Below are 16,770 nucleotides of genomic sequence, written 5' to 3'. Positions count from 1 at the left end.
CTATCGTCCGTTGGGTACTCCATTGTAAACACGTTTGTAAATATACGTTCTGGCACGGAACAAACTAGATGAAGTTAATTGTCGCGGCGCTTGCATTAAACATCCGTTTATTTTATGGAACATTGAACAACGTGATGGGGAACGTTGCGCGCGCAATGAAAAATTGCGGGTTTGCGGAGCGTACCCTTATCGTAATAATTCTTCCGAAGTTTATCCAACTTCGAGTTTTCTCTCACTATTTCCGCGAATCATTTCTTTGCAACGTACATTTGTTACTCCGGAATATTAGCTTTTTGCGCGCCACTCGCCCGATTGTCTGTTTGATGAATCGACTCGCGATGGAATAAACGGGATCCAGAAGTTGCGCATTTCCTTTCGACTCGACTACCGCTATTGCCTGGTAAAATTTTTGTGTCGATCTTTCTATCGCGAAAATTCGATTGAAAACGTACGTGATTGAAGGGTAGATATTTTCTTGATCAAACCGCAGATAAAAATTCCATCAAAAATTGAGAGTATTTATTTGGACTATTTATAAACTATTTTCATCTTTGGAAAATTATTTTCCACAAATTGGTATAAAATATTTAATTATTTAATTAATATATAATATTTAATTTTCAACCCAAAAATTATTCATGCACTGAGAAAAAAGGTAATAAATACTCTAAATGTTAAGTTTGAAATAATTTCAATCAAGTTCGGTTAATATAATTAAAAATAATTTTACTTTTTTTTATTTTCCGAAATGTGTGTTTAGTAAATATCCAAACATAATAATATAGTAAATAACCAACCATTTTGTAATAATTATTAAATATTTAGAAAAGTAACATTTTTACATTAACTGAATATTTGATTGAAATTATTTTATTTATACATATTTGGTAACTATTATCAGATCTTTTTTTCAGTGTACTTCATTTTCATTTTTAGTCATTTTTTTTATCAGAGAAAGTTACGTCTCCTCTATACGAAATTGTCAGTTATACGATGAGCGATATCAATGAAAATACTCTAGCAGAAACATCGGGTATCACTGCGCTGTAAAATAACATCGTACTGTTTTAAAAATACGACTGTAAAGACCGGCTATTTCGCGGGATATAAAAAACGCTTAAGCAAGCTTTCACCTTAAAAAGCGGTTTAAACCGACCACAAAGAAGAATACGCGCCCGAATACGTAGACTTTTTCAGATTGTTAGAGCTCTTCTTCGCTTTTGCTTCACGATTTGAAACGTTAAGCGACTCCGGAAGACTCTTTCGAGTTGATGAAGCTCACAGTACCGTCCTGTGCCAAGACAATAACAATGTAGGGACGTAATGGAACATAAAGAAAAGCGCACACAGCACGGTCCGAAACGATCTCAGATAGTACGGCCAACTCGCCGTCGAGAACGACCGGAAACGGCATTCGAATTCTGTTGCACGGGGTGTTGCAAGGCCTTAATCGTTTCGATCCGACTTTTCCACCACTCCAGTAAGTATATAGACGGGTCAGAAATCGCAAGGCGTTGCTCCTGAGAACGTGACAACGCTCTCTTATCGAATCTACGCTTCGTCCATCCCAACCAATCCTCTCTTCCTCTTTCCTTTCTCTCTCTCTTTTTCTTCAACGGAAATAGGGGAATAGAGAAAATAATTGCTTCGAGTTTCTCATTCCTTATTCCATTCTTCTTTCACCTCCCGCTTCGCTTTTTCGTCTTCGATGTTCTATTATTCTGAAAAAACTGGAGTAGCCGGAGAGCAATGCCCGGAAGACTAATCGACGCGTTCAAGATCGGTTAAGTAGAGAACTGGAGAACAAACGGATGCCTCCGTACGCTCCCAATGTTAATTTCGACGAGGAGACCCGCGCCATGAGGAGGAGAGCTCAGAGGAAAATCGGCCCGGGAAAACGGTGGTATCGGAAACTCTCAGCGAATTATATCGACTAACGGAGGCGTTCGGTTTTCCAAGTCGTTTTTCTGCAAGTCTTACGGGAAACGCGATCGGACAGGGGCGGCGCGCGAAAGTCATTAAGGGAATATACTTATTCGCTGCTGGCCAACGAAGCGCGGAATTATCGATCGCGCAGGCTGGCGAGAGCACTTACGTGTATCACGTTTCACGAGAGATTCCATTTAGAAGTTCTTAGTCTAGAGAGTATTGCACTGCCGATTCACACCATAAAAGCGATATAAATCAAGAGAATGTACAGCACTAAGAAACATATTCTAAGACTGCCATAATGTTGCCGATAATAATTGAATAATTGTTGCATGCATACAGAAAAATGTCATTCTATTGCTAAGAAAAGTGATTATTCGATTTCTTTTTTTCCTTTTAAGTAAACGATTATCTTTAAAGAATATTTTCTTCATAATAATCTTAAAACATAATTATTAGAAATTTTAGAAAAACTCATTATTTTGTATTTAAAATAAGAATTTATTTTCTTTTGAAGATTACTATATAATTGGATGAAGAAATGACTTTATATAATAAACAAATCAAATTTGTTTTAATTTAATAATTTTGATTAAAGTATTCTTCTCAAAGATTTTATTCAGAATATATTTACTTATTCAGAATACTTATATTTTAAATAAATTTAATATTTGTGATGAATTTATGATGAAATTTGCGAGTATACCGACTTTTGAAATACTTGAAATAAAGTAATTATTATTTACATATAGTATATATTTTTTGTGTGTTTTTTATTTTGTTTGTAATATTCAAATTGGTGCATCATATACGATAAAAAATCTTTTGACAAATGATTTTTCACAGTTAAAATTGGTAACATTGTTCCATTCGATTTAATTTTATTTGTATATATAATATATTAAAACTATATTTATATTGTATAAGTGTTTACTATAGTACAGCAAAATTAATATATTTTCATAAAAATACTTTTTGTCACGAAATTGCGCTTAAGAGACGGTTAAAAAATCTTTAACGCGTTTTTCTCTAAAAATTAAGTATAAAAGTTATTAAGTTTTGAAATTATGTATAAAATTACAGGTATTGTTTGTGTGACATTTTTTGTTATAAAATATGACAAAACTGTTTTATTAAATTTTTCAATTAATATTGACAAACTGCTTTATATAACGCGTTATTATGAGCACATATGAATAAATGCACAATAAAACACAATAAAATAGTATACAGCAATAATAATACTGTTTTTAATAATAATGTTTTTAATAATAATAGCTTTATTGAAATACAGGAAAGATGAGATATTATACTTAAAGATCTGGTAGAGAATAACATTTCAAGAAATGGAACATTACTAGTGATGCTTATAAATCAAACTTTTAATATAATATGGTTAATATAACAATAGAATTAAATAAAATACTTATGTCAGTCTCTGTAGGTATTGATACATAAATTATACAATATATTTAACACGATAGTTACAATTCGCAACCAATTCGAATGTAACTTAAAGAAAAGCTAAAGTAAACATTTCCAGATTACGAAATATTACTATTCTATTTTTTTCAATAAAATAATAATAAATCATATGTAAGGATACAAATGTGTTTCCAAAAATCAGAGATCCAAATCACACCTATGACATTGTGCATTCAATCGCAATATGTAAAATAGATTTCCTATCGTGAAGTTTCGTAAGTGAATCTATCAAAACTTTTATAAAAGTTCCGGTAAGACTGATGAGTTTCTCTCGGATATCGACCTATCTCAATGCCGATTCTATCTATGCGCTCCATAGGATTAACCGAGTAGAAATCTGAAACATTCAGGGAAGGACGGAAACTTTTCGGACGTTTCACTGTGGGAGATTTACGTGATACATAGTCGGAATATCAGCTAGGGAATTTAAACTGGATTCCCTCTGTTACATCAACTACTATGAACTGTTCTGCTCACTTATGGTGTACTTGTAATTAAGCGAGAGTACAAGAAATTATCGCTAATCACGATAAGAATAAAGATTATTTCATACAATTCCATATTTCGCATTGCATAGAATATTTAGTATAATAATATTATATAATATATATTTTATAATTTAAATATAATATATACTTGATAAATTCGTAACATGTGGGCATAACTTCGAGAATAAATTCAGAACACAAAAATAACATAAAAAGTTTATACAAACATTTATTCTACCTGACCTTGTTTCCAAGTTATATACGTTCTCGTGTTTCATTAATTTTCGTTACAAACTAGCGTAATGTCTTGACATTCTGTCTTTAAAGAAAATTGTTAAAGTGAAGGTAACATAAAGACGTGTGAAAATATTATGCCAGGTTAGTTTTTAACAAAAATTAATGAAACACGAAAACATTTACAACTTGAAAACAAAATCATATAGAACAAATGTTCGAACTTTTTGTATTATTTTTGTGTCCTAAATTCATTTTCGGAGTTATGCCTACATATTACGAAACATTCTGTGCGAATTCATTAGGGGGTCATGGGAGTTATGGCCTCCCACTTGGAGTCTTCTTCTTTAAAATATTTACAACAAAATATTATATATATTTGTAATATTTCTGAAATGCATAATTTTGATACTCTAAAAATATTTTTTAATTTAAGAAACTTCTAAATATAAAAGCACAGATTTTACTATATATTACTCTTCTTTTATGTTAATATAATATATTTTAAATAAAACGTTTTATAAATTATACATTTAAACAATATTTTTTCAATATAATAATTTAAATAATAATTTAATAAATATTCTACTATTTCATATTTGATATTTAAAAAAAAATTTTGCTTGCGGCAAGTCTCTTTGATAAATTTCTGGATCCGCCAATAAATTCCTGTGTATCTCTTATATTTCAACTACAGAGTATATACATATATATAGTATAATAAATACATTTAAAAATCAGCACGTGTAATGCAATGAACGCACTGCATTTTACTCAACGTGTTCGACAGGATTAGCCACACATTATATCACACGTTAAAACCTTACGTGTCGAAACAACCATCGTAAATCAAGGCGCATCGGCTTATTTTTACAGGACGTGAAAATTCCGATCGGACGTCGTATAAAAAATGACGTCAATTTTTCAACGGTAAAAACTCTGCGACGTGGAGACTTGGTCGCGACTCGAAATCACATTTACTACATCGTGTTCCATCCGTCGAAGTCAGTGTATATATATATATATATATACCATATATACGTGTTTCTGTAGCATGATTAATTATCCTAGCGGATACGATCACTGCGTCGTCGCTCGCACCGTATTCGCAGAACAAATACCGCTCAATACCGTTGCACGGCGGTGGTCGCACGAATCCGCATGGATTCATAGTGCAACTATCTGCACATGAGCTGATATTTGCTAGCAGCAGTTCGTGGCTGCGCCTTGATCGCACGGATACACGTCCGAAGCCAGGTAGGATAAGCCCGGCGGCCGCGAATGGTGAAATTAAGACGACGCGTTCTAGAGAGAACGCTCGTCACCGTTACTAGTGTCGGCGGCCGACTTTCGAAGTCACTTCGCACGTACCGCCACTTGAATCTTATCCGAACACCGACAAAAATACTTCCGACTGTCCGGAGTAGAAGATTGCCGTCTTCTTCCACTCCGTGAGTACTTCAAACGTCGGCAAAAGTCGGCGAAAAGTTGCTCGCTCGCTCGCTCCCTCGCTCGTACTGCGGTTCGTCGCGTCGTAAGAAATGCTCTCATGAAACGGAGTTAGTGAAGAAGGTCCACGACGGAGCCGGACCGAAAGTTCTCGCCGAGTATCGAGACAAGAAATGTCACTGCTGTAACGATCGCGAACTCTCCTTAACGCGACGTCCGATGATTTAGTGGCCGTCCGCTACAGCGCGTGCTTGAATCTTGACTGCTGGTCGCAGGACAAAGAATCTTTCTTGTAACATGTACTCGGTCACGCGCAACACATCTTACTGAAAGCGACAATCGAATACTCTAATGTAAGAACTACATAATTCTGGTATTGACAAGGCCAACGAGGTCTCGTGAACTTCGATTAATGGATAGTGACGGTCTATTAATTGGTACCGTAAACTTCGTAACTGCGTGAATCTGAAGCTGAGACGACTTTAGGAAAATTAAAATTAATTGTGCAAATAATTATTTATAATATTACGATATATAATTATTTACAATAATAAAACTGACAATGAGAGAAGAATTTTTGACATGGTTGGTGACTATATTTAAAAGATTACCATAATTATGATTATTATTGCTAGAATGTTTAAATCTATATGTACAAGTTTTATCAATATATATACATATACATATATAGTTAGCAATTGAAAAATAACTATAATTATAGTTATTATTATCATAAAAATTGTTTTACTATAATTTAATTATAACTTATTGTTAAATTTTTGATCATTTTTTGGGTTAATACTTTTATATGATTTTACATGTAATTATAGTCATGATAATAAAAAAATTTTTCTCATAATTAATGTATAAACGCGAATAACTTTTTTACTAACTTATATGCTGTCGAATGTTAAACACGTTAAGGTGAGTAAAAATTTAATAACTTTTCTAAAGTTTGAAATATCTAAAAAGACTGTTAACTCATATTTTTATTAAAATATTCTATTAATAATAAGAACTAAAGAAAGTTTAAACCATATATATCATGAAAACCGAATACGTTGAATTAAAATAGTTTATTATTATTACAAATCTAATTAGCAAAATATCATTTGCGAGGACATTTCAATAATTATTAATGTAAATTTTCTCGAAATATGTAATTCTCTCTGACATTACGGTCTGAAATGGTCTATAGAAATTCTCTTTACATCAAAGGTCTTTTATAATTTAAAGTAGCAATCAGTTGCATGCATAATTTATTGAATCTTTTTAAATGATTTACAGAGGTGTCTTTTCAACGATGATAACAGTAATTAAACAATATATATCCCTCATGTACTTTGATACATTTTTTTTTTTGCATTATTCGCATAACTTTAGTATTTAGTATTCCGTGATGGACGTGGTCTGCAAAATCCATGCGCATATCTTCCTGCTCGACGAGAAATGTTTGCCGTACGCTTCGCCGTTTCGGTCTTTTCTTTAGATACGTTAGATATTTCCGTCAAGCATGAAATATACGAGAGTAAAATATTCACGAATAACGTTGCGCGATATTTGCGAGATATATCATTTTCTATAAAAAAAAGAATAAGTCAGCTATAATAGTCCTCGTCGATTTCGAATATTCAACGTGGATTTGGCAAAAATTCTTGCTTTTTCGAAATCACGTCGAGAGGTAAATCGTAATAATAATAGAGTAAAAAAAAAAGAGAGCCGTAAAATTTTGTTGCGCCCTCGTTTCGTTTTTCAGAGGTTTTTCTCGCAGCGGCACGAACGCCGAGAGAAACAGCCGTGAAAATTGCTACGCCTGTCGTCACGTGTATTTAATTAAATGATACCCGGCGAGCGCATTAATCGGGCACGGTCGATTGGTTATGAGACTTATCTCGAATTGGCGTTGAATTATATAACACCCGCGCCGATTTGAATATTCATACGTGCGTGTGCAAGATAACGTGCACGTGCTTCGCCTACACGCGTGCCCGATAGCAAGCACGGAACTCCATTTCTCGCGCGTCGTGCTTTTTTCTTTTCAATTCCGGCGCGCGCGATGAACTTGCCAAGATAATTATACCGTCATCGCGGTAAGATTTATGCATGTGTTTTGTCAAAGGCTTACGAAGAATACACCCATCGATAATTAATTAATTAATTAATTAACATCACAGTAATAAGGCAAAAAATAAAATAATTGTAAAAATGAAAAGTAATATATTGGATTTGAATTGCTGAAGTTTTTGCTTCCTCATCTCTTTGAACTATAACGTTGCAATATCACCATATTTTTTTAAATTTCTATACATGAGTCCATATAGTATTATGCGCAGCATCATTCTAGACCATAATTTCTTTTTGTACAAAAAGCTATTTTTGTTGGCGACGCACCTTTTATTAATGTAAATAATGAAATGTCGCGTAAATATGAGAGAGAAATAAAGATTTTTTTAAAAAAGTAATATATTATATACCTATATGTGTATACCTATATGTGTATGTTTTATCATTTATTTAATTTCAACGGACAACTTACAATAACATAATATAAACATATTTCTTTATTATATCTTAATTACTGTATATATTTATTATTATTATTGTTGAAAATTTAAATTGTATTTTGAAAATAATTGTTGTTTAACATTACTGTTAACATGTCAATGACCTTTAATTAATCTAAGAATTCGATGTGTCCTAAATAGATTGCAAAGTCCGATATAGAAATTCGATATATCACAAATAACGACCTCCCACGCGTGATGCGTCTGATTTGATCGAAAATTCATTTCACACCTTATTTTTCCGCGAGCGTAGTACAGTCTTGTGCAAATTAATGTGAACAAGAAGGATAATTTTGAAAATTTATATATATTTAGTATATATAATGGATTTATAATATTTATTATAATATTAATACTACAAAATAATATAATAAATACTATAAATTTTTTTGCATAAATTTTTTAAATATATATATATGTGTCTATATATATATAAACTATCTTTTGTTTATATTAATTTGCAGAAGATTATTTCAGCTGGACGAAAGGGCGATCCTTTCGACATGACAAGACAATCTTATACTCGCACAGGATAAAGGAGTAAAGGAATGAGGACCGGTTGTACCTCATCCTGTCTCAGTCAACTCGAAACCAACTCTGAATCTTCCTCCTTTCTCTGTTTCTCTCTCTCTCTCTGTGTCTGTTCTTCTCTCGGGAACAGTGAGACGTGAAAGATTACGAAAAGACCGCGCTGAGAGAGAGGATTCGGACAAAAATACAAGCGTATTAGCGATGAGAATAGCGCAAAAAGACCTGGACCAAGGAATGGAAGGAAACGGAGAAGACGAAGAACGTCCACTAGTAGAGTCGGAGAACGCGCTTCGACAAGTCCGTTGTTTCGTTCAACCCCCAGCGTCGGATTATACCGGATGTGTATCTACGGTGTGTACATGGTCCCTGACCCGAGCACGTACGGGACCACAAAGCTCGACGCGTATATACGTGTGCGAGGAAGAGGTACACGAGAACGGATATTACACCCATTCTCATCCCCGTCTGTCTCGACGTGGTTGTTTCTGTCTCCTCGTACCGGGTCGCATTCACGTGCGATTTTTCGTATATTACCGCACGGTATGCCGAACGTTCGATGCCGATCCTGAGGTTTCACACAAGTATACGGAAGTTTGCGTCGCGTACACTCGAAATTGAGAACGCGTGATGTTAACGTTCGTGCTATTGTCGAAATATCTTCGGAAGGAGGTGTTTAATTTAGTTTGTTTTTTAAAAATTGCAAAAGAAATAAATTTCTTTTTAGAATTATTATATTTTTTCTTTTATAAATGAAATCGTTTATCAATAGTCGTTAGACGATTTAGAAGTCGTTGACGATATTTATATAAAATATTAACCGATTATACAATATTTATAATTCTCACTGAGAGAAACGTTTTGACTTATAGTTTTTAATTAAAAAAGTTATTGTACTCATATTTTGATTAGAACAAAATTTTTTAATTAAAAAGTTTTTGTAAGTCACATATCGTACAAAACACTTCTCTCAAATTATGGGTCTGCGAATAGGAGTAATAAATAGGTTAGTTAATTAAACGAAGTAAAGAGTATATTTTTAAAAACTATATTTATCTTGACATTGAACGAACAGCTTTTAGCCAAACTTTTCGAACAAAATTCTCGGCATTCAACAAGTTAGTTTTATTTCTAATTCAAGTTGAACGCGACAAATTCAGTTTTCGTTGCAACTCGTCGTGTAAATAACATTATCTTCTATAAGCATAAATATGAAGGTAGCTCTCGTAGTGATGATATACTGCAACATGCGAAGGTTAAAATCCAAAAAAGAGGTACGGCCGCAGCGCGACGGATCTCATCGGCAACGACAGCAGTTTTCGAAGCAATTATTATAATAGGGTCTTCAAATCCGTTGCCACGCGTAGCGAACTGTAGTGATGGGCACTTTCGGGCATCATGTTGCGTCGTGGCTATTCCTCTGAGTCAGCTCCTCGTTAGCATAGCTCTCGTTTTCTCTCGCTCTCGACTGAGACAGATCGACGTGCAAAATCAAATAAGAAAGAGTCGTCCTGTTTTCGTCTCTCCTTCGTTATCGAGAATACACGTTGCAATCAATAGTAATAGTTAAATAGTAGTTTCGACTACATGCACATCAGCAAATAAGAAGCGGTAGAAACTACGAGATAAATAAATTACTTGAAAATTCTGAAGCAAATACTCACAAAAAATTACGTTAACTTACTTTTAATTCTCTGTCTACAATATAGATCTTTTTTTATTCAGTCCAAGTTGTTTTCCAGATTTTCAATTAATGTGGAAATATATTTAGTATATATTTACTTTTCAATACTTCTCTGAGACCCTATTATTAACGAGATATTTTAGGAGGAGAAATTGGACTCCATTTTCCTTTGAAGAAATTTGAATTTAATGCTTTGTGCCACACATAGAAGATTCAGATTGCAGACAGAAGGTTAAAATTTTATGATTTAATATTCATAATCACAATTTCGTGAAAAATAATGAAACAAATTTTATTGTAAAAATATGAAAGAGAAATTCTCAATAATACTTAAAAGATCTCTTAAGCCGAATTTGCGGATCTAGAAAAATCTGATGAAATATTCTGAATTAGAAAACAATTCATGTAAACGTATTTAAATCATTAATTAGTTGACCTAAAAGAAATTTGCTATCAAAAATTATTTTAAAATCAATTGCAGTAAATAAGAAATATTACATAAGAGAAAAAGACGTAATTATTTTTCATCTCTTAAGTTTTTTATTGTCAGACAATATAAAAAAATTGTACGGTCAGTGATTGCTTACTCGCAGTAATTTTCGCGAGATATATTTATTTCTTTTCACTGTATTTGCGTCACTCCGTTTCCTTCAAACGATCACAGGAAATTGCGTCGCTGTAAGTGGAAAAGTAAACCCTTTCGCTCCTCGCCTATAGTATTAACGAGTAAGTTAAGTTTGTTTTGCAGTTAAATTGTTTCGCATTAGCACGCAGAGCCTTGGCGCATGTATATCTAAATTACTATTCCGCTACAAAACTAATCCGATATAACGTGAATAAACTCATTCCTTTCCTTTAATTGTCACACTTCTAGTGCTTTACGGTTGGCGACTATAAGGTTTCATTCGTGGTCATCGTAGTATATTCTTATATTGCAAGTGAGCTCATATTCCATACGCTAGCAGTATTCTAAATCTTGTGTGATAAAAAACATTTAATATATTCCGTAATTCGTTACCATTAAATTTTATCTTATATCATTATTTTAATAATAATAAATTAATAATATACGTATGACAGAGAATTTTTTGAAAATGTATCTGTAATTTATATATTAATAAATATAATATAAATATATTTATTAATCTACATTATTTCTTATATAAATCTTATGTTATGTAAATCTTTTTCTCTATTCTTTATATTAATATTATAATTTAATTTGTATTTAACGCTATTTGAACATTTACATTTACAGCTTAAAATCCTTTCAAGTCTCCTTACTATATTATATTCTCATACTTTGATAAATATCAAACTAAGTGGAGTTGGAACATTTTTGTTATTTTTCCATTTTCTTAGAGAACAAATTATTTTTTTAATTTTTTTATTTTGTACACATATATAATTATTATTCGTTTTTGCCGTTATTCCTTCTTATATGTATTTTGCTTTGCAAATTACGAGTCTCATATTTTCTTTAATTATAATATATTTTTTATATATTGATGATACAAGGTGGATGATACAGGTGCTTTTCTAAGAGATATGATTAGATATAATATTTTTCTCATATACACACACACACACACACACACACACATAAATCGAAAAAAAAATCTGCCGCGTTTATTATCAGCTATACTCCGTAGTTCATACAGTGATCGCGACATTACTTTTCAAGTGACAGCCAATACATTATTCGCGACGCTCTTGCCAACAGCCGCAAGTGCATCGTGCTAAATGACGGATCTCCGTGATGTTCTCGCTCTCCATTTCAGAATTAACGAACGTGTTTTGATTCGACACGTGTGGAAAAAGAGCGAGTGATGGGCGCGTATAGAATATAGACGGTGCGCAGGCGACAAAAGTGAAGCGTTCGCCAAAGCGGAACACGCTCGCGAAACGAATCGGATCACCCTATTCATCGGCTTAGCATTGACGAAAATCGAAACGGCCGCCCCTTTTAGAATTTATATATCCTACCCTCTGTGCCGCCAGCGTGCGTGAGCGCGCGTATATCGACCCATTTTTTTTTTTTTTTTTTTTTTTTTACGCGACGTCGGCAGACGCTTTATTTTTTCGCAACCACCGCCGCTTTATGAATAAAAAGCGTACTTTTGTCCATGAATACCTCTGTGTATTTTCTGCTAAAATATTTTTCAATCACGGGTTCAATTTTACGCGTTCTCCGTGACGCAGTTTATATAAATAGCAGTCTAATCGGTCTGTTGTCACGCATCGAAAATTAAAAAATCGTTGTGACTGCACTTCATCGCGCCATGTTGCATACTATGCATACCGATGGCCTGGCGGCCAAAGTAAATGCGATGACAAAAGCGAAATTGCGATCGTAATTTGAGAATAAAAACGGTTCGTTAAGTTGATTTCGATAGAAATATGTAATCAAAGCTTGTGCGATGAAGCCAAAAATATATTCATAGTTATGTAGATTATTCATAAGGATCGAGGTATTATGTTATCATTTTCGATCGTATCACATTTTTTTTTACGTCCACTTAATTACAATCAGAGAATTTTTCGCTCGCGATAATCGAACGGTTAAGGTCGTAACACTGTTATTTTCTGAAATTCTCTTCTTGTGGAATTGACAAAAAAAAAAATAAACTATTATGCCGCAGTTTCGACGAATGTCCGTTTGCGGCATGCGATTTCGATTTAAGCTCTTTGTAGCGCGGCCGCGGTGTTTTATTTCATCGAAACACTGGTTTATCAGAGCGAAACTTCGTGCGCGACGGTAACGTAAAGTTCGAGTCCGAAATCAAATCCCGCACGCTGTTATGGCGCGCTCGGTTGCCGTTAGCACACCGATACGACTTCATTTGCACGGTAGCAACACGCGAACCGCAGTAAAATTTTTTTTTATGGTCACGGCGGGAGCAAAAGGCGGAAGTAACTTTTTGGCGGCTCAAATTAACCAGCGTAACTGCGGGCACGACAATTACCACCCGATGGCTCGGCCGTCCGTTAATACCCCTTTTTCCCCACGCCGCCCACCCTCGGCAGCATTAATCACGAAAAACAGTTTCGGATTTCCCGTGCCCGACTGCGCCGATGCCGCGCTCTCGATGCTGATGATGTTCCCGAAATCAAGAGCCTTTATAAACAATAAATCTGACCAGTCCGCACTGGTGGCCAAGTATGCGCGATCTCGCGAAATGCGCGTGCTAATCAACCGCTGTATGTGTGAGCGAGAGAAATTGTCGGATGGAAATTTTACTGAATTGTAAATTGCAAAAGGACGATTTTGAAAAAAACCGTACTGAAAAAAATCCTGATAATAAAGAATAATAATAAAATTACAAATAAATTAAAAACGGATAACGTGGTTTGAAATTTGAAAAAAAAAAAAAAAAAGAAAATCTACACACAATGTACTTAATTAGTCTCGTTCAATCATACGTTTTAGTTAACAGTTATTTACAAGATAGAATTTTCTACAAAAAATTTATGTATGTTGAAAATATCAGAGAACGACGTTTGTGAAAGTCAAATCTTGATAGTATATAAAAGACCTTTATCATACATCGGAACGTCAAAGAACCAGAGTTTGCGTTCAAAACTCAAATTCAAAATCCTACTTGGTTCATACACTTTGTTGTAACAACTGCAGCATATATTGATACTTTATGGAAAATTTCTCGTATAATCGGCTCTGAGCTTTGCGTTAACTATATGCAACGTAGTCGATCACAAAGTGTGCGAAGCACGTTTCAGTCTCAAATAAATCGATCGACTTAAAGCATATAATACATGCAACGCGTATTTTGTGAGACACAGATATGTTCGTTATTTAGAATGTCATAAGAATACTGTATTTTATTACGAAAATGATAAAGCTTAATGCGAAATCAATTTCTTTTTGCGCGGCATTTTCCCAGAGTTATATAGATATTTCTTGGGGACTACGCTGTATCGTCATAACCGTAAATATCTGCTGGCGTTCATAATTCTAAGAAAGTTATGTCGCGCCTTAGTAATTGAAAAAGGGAGAGAGGGGAATATTAATAGCGCAACATTGCGCACGTTAATCGTTCCGGGCCGCCGAGCTACGAAATGCGAGATCTATTTTTACGTTAATCACGGTCGCTAACGAGAGGAACAAATTTAATCATCGTCAGTTCCCGTCGGACCGAAACGGGACTCGCTTTACTTAGGAAGAGACGTATTCCCGCGGGTAAAATGGGATGTATGAAAAATGATTGCGCAGCGGAATGATCTCACGCGGTGGTGGCGAGGGCTGAAACCGCGTGCGCGCGAACTTTAGCTTTTAACTAAACGCGGTGGATAATTAGAGGAAAGAAAGTGGCCGACGCGAAGTCGGACGTGAAAGCGCGCGCCCGGAGTCGGATAATAAATTGAGTTTTACCGGAGGGATCGGTTTCATTAAAGCACGATAATTCTCGTCAGTATAGAGCAGCCGCGGCAGTTTCCGCGGAAATAAATAACGGCGGTAGTGCAGGTGCGCCACTGTCAGACTTGTCGCGGATTAATGGCGTGCCGCGCTATTGCACCTCCAGACTACTGCGTCCTTACGGAGGGACCGCGCCTTTAAAAAGAGGTCGCGAATACCGGAACCCGGCATCGATGCGAGTACATCATACCTTCTTACAACATACCTTCTTCTTATGACGGCAGACAGGCAATCGAAATATCTAGTATTACACGGATGGACTATGATACTGCAAATATTACAAAGGTTAATATCGATAAATGATGCTTCCCCGCATATCATTTGTCAGGATTACAGAGAGACCGAGAAGAAAGGAAATGTCTTCGAGAAAAGGAGGGAGTGAGAAAGGAAGAAAGGAGAAGTGTCTTTGCAATGATATTTTAACTAAAAATATTTTTAAAACACTTTTCACGTTCGTGAAGTCGAGTATATTTATTTTATTTTGAGACCTTCAAAAGAATCTGGTCACGCATAGTCTGTTTACAAGATAAATATGACGGAAATGTCATATCTATTACAGAATATATAGAGTATATCATGTAAAACTTAGGTAAGTTTGTTACGGAAAGAACGATTTTATTGAAATATATTGTTAAAAATTTCATGAAATTTAATATATTTTTAAATTACACAAATTGAAGTTAATTTCATAACATTACATTAAATTTAATGTATTTATAACTGAAAAGCATATTTGTGTATATGTAAAGGAAGCTCGTGGTTATATTTCTAACAATGTATCTAAAAATTTAGATACAGATTTGAAAATAAATTTGTTGGACGATCAAACTGGTTGTCAGAATATCAAAACTTTTTACAATATTGCTCGTTATTTAAAATTCTTATGAAATTATTTGGATGGTCTGAAAATTATTTTCAGATTTATGACTAGTTAAATTTTTTAATATTTCTGTATACCCATTTTTTTTCGTGTACGAATCTGCAATACAGAATCAAATATTACCGCCATATTTGTCTCATACTTCTAGACTCTTACTTAAGAATCTCTAGTTTCACAATTGAATATTACAATCAAAAAGGTTCGACCTCAACGAGGTGAACACTTATACAAAAATTTGAAATTAAAATTATAGAAGATAATATTATATAAGAAAAAAATCTGATATTTACTGATCATTCCTTCTCTTGATCGTAGTAATAATACATTTGATGTAAGCTGAAGGAAGACGACTGTATTTTACCAAGTTGCTTTTGATTTCAAAAGCTCCCAACTGTCGCGCTTGATGCACCATGAAAGAAGATTGCAATAAGAATAAAACGCCATTTCACTCCAAGTGCAGCACCAAAATAATTCTTTATGCGGCGAGAGAAGGCCGCCAGGAAGAAAAATAAGCTAGAACGAGGTGGCGTTCTTGAATGCGGCCTTCCGTCGTGATTTTTGCGATTGTAATTTTCCAATTACATCGCCCGGGAATTCCGTCTGCCGGAGTGGCTCTCCTTTTACAAATGTCCCGAGCATTGCAATCTGATTTTTCCGCGAACTCCACGGAAAGGTCGAAAGGAGTTCCTCCGAATAAGCTAATTTACGTAAGAGAATTAAAAAATGTCGCACGCGCTCGAAGGGAAACGATAAAAACGCTGGTTTCCCCATGACCCCGTTCTTATTATTTTAAGTTCCGCCCACCGGCAAACTTCACGTTTGTCCGATATCTGATCACGACAATTCCCAGCTTCTGAACCGGTAAAGAACAGAAGTGCGCCGTGCGCGCGAACACATCATCCAGTATGTACGTCCGTCAGAAATATACATCGCGAACTCTCGCGGCGCTCCGATATCGATTTCAGATTTCAATTTAATGCCGTCGCGATATCTCAGGCACGATCTTCCAATACCAATTTCGTGTTATCGGACTTTTCGTGACGTGCTGCCGAGTCGCGCGCCGCCCGGGACAACCCCCGTCGTACGTGGCGACT

The 16,770-nt window shown here is 34.7% G+C and overlaps 1 protein-coding gene across 2 annotated transcripts in view; it reads left to right on the top strand.

The window, feature by feature from the left end:
• Positions 1-16,770, top strand: part of LOC105145417 (neural cell adhesion molecule 2) — a 227,251-nt gene that overhangs the window by 161,077 nt on the left and 49,404 nt on the right. The gene's annotated exons all lie outside the window — the stretch shown is intronic.

Source organism: Acromyrmex echinatior, chromosome 6, assembly GCF_024713525.1.
Source record: "Acromyrmex echinatior isolate Ae372 chromosome 6, ASM2471352v2, whole genome shotgun sequence".
NCBI lineage: Eukaryota > Metazoa > Arthropoda > Insecta > Hymenoptera > Formicidae > Acromyrmex > Acromyrmex echinatior.
This window is presented reverse-complemented; position numbering and strand designations above follow the sequence as displayed.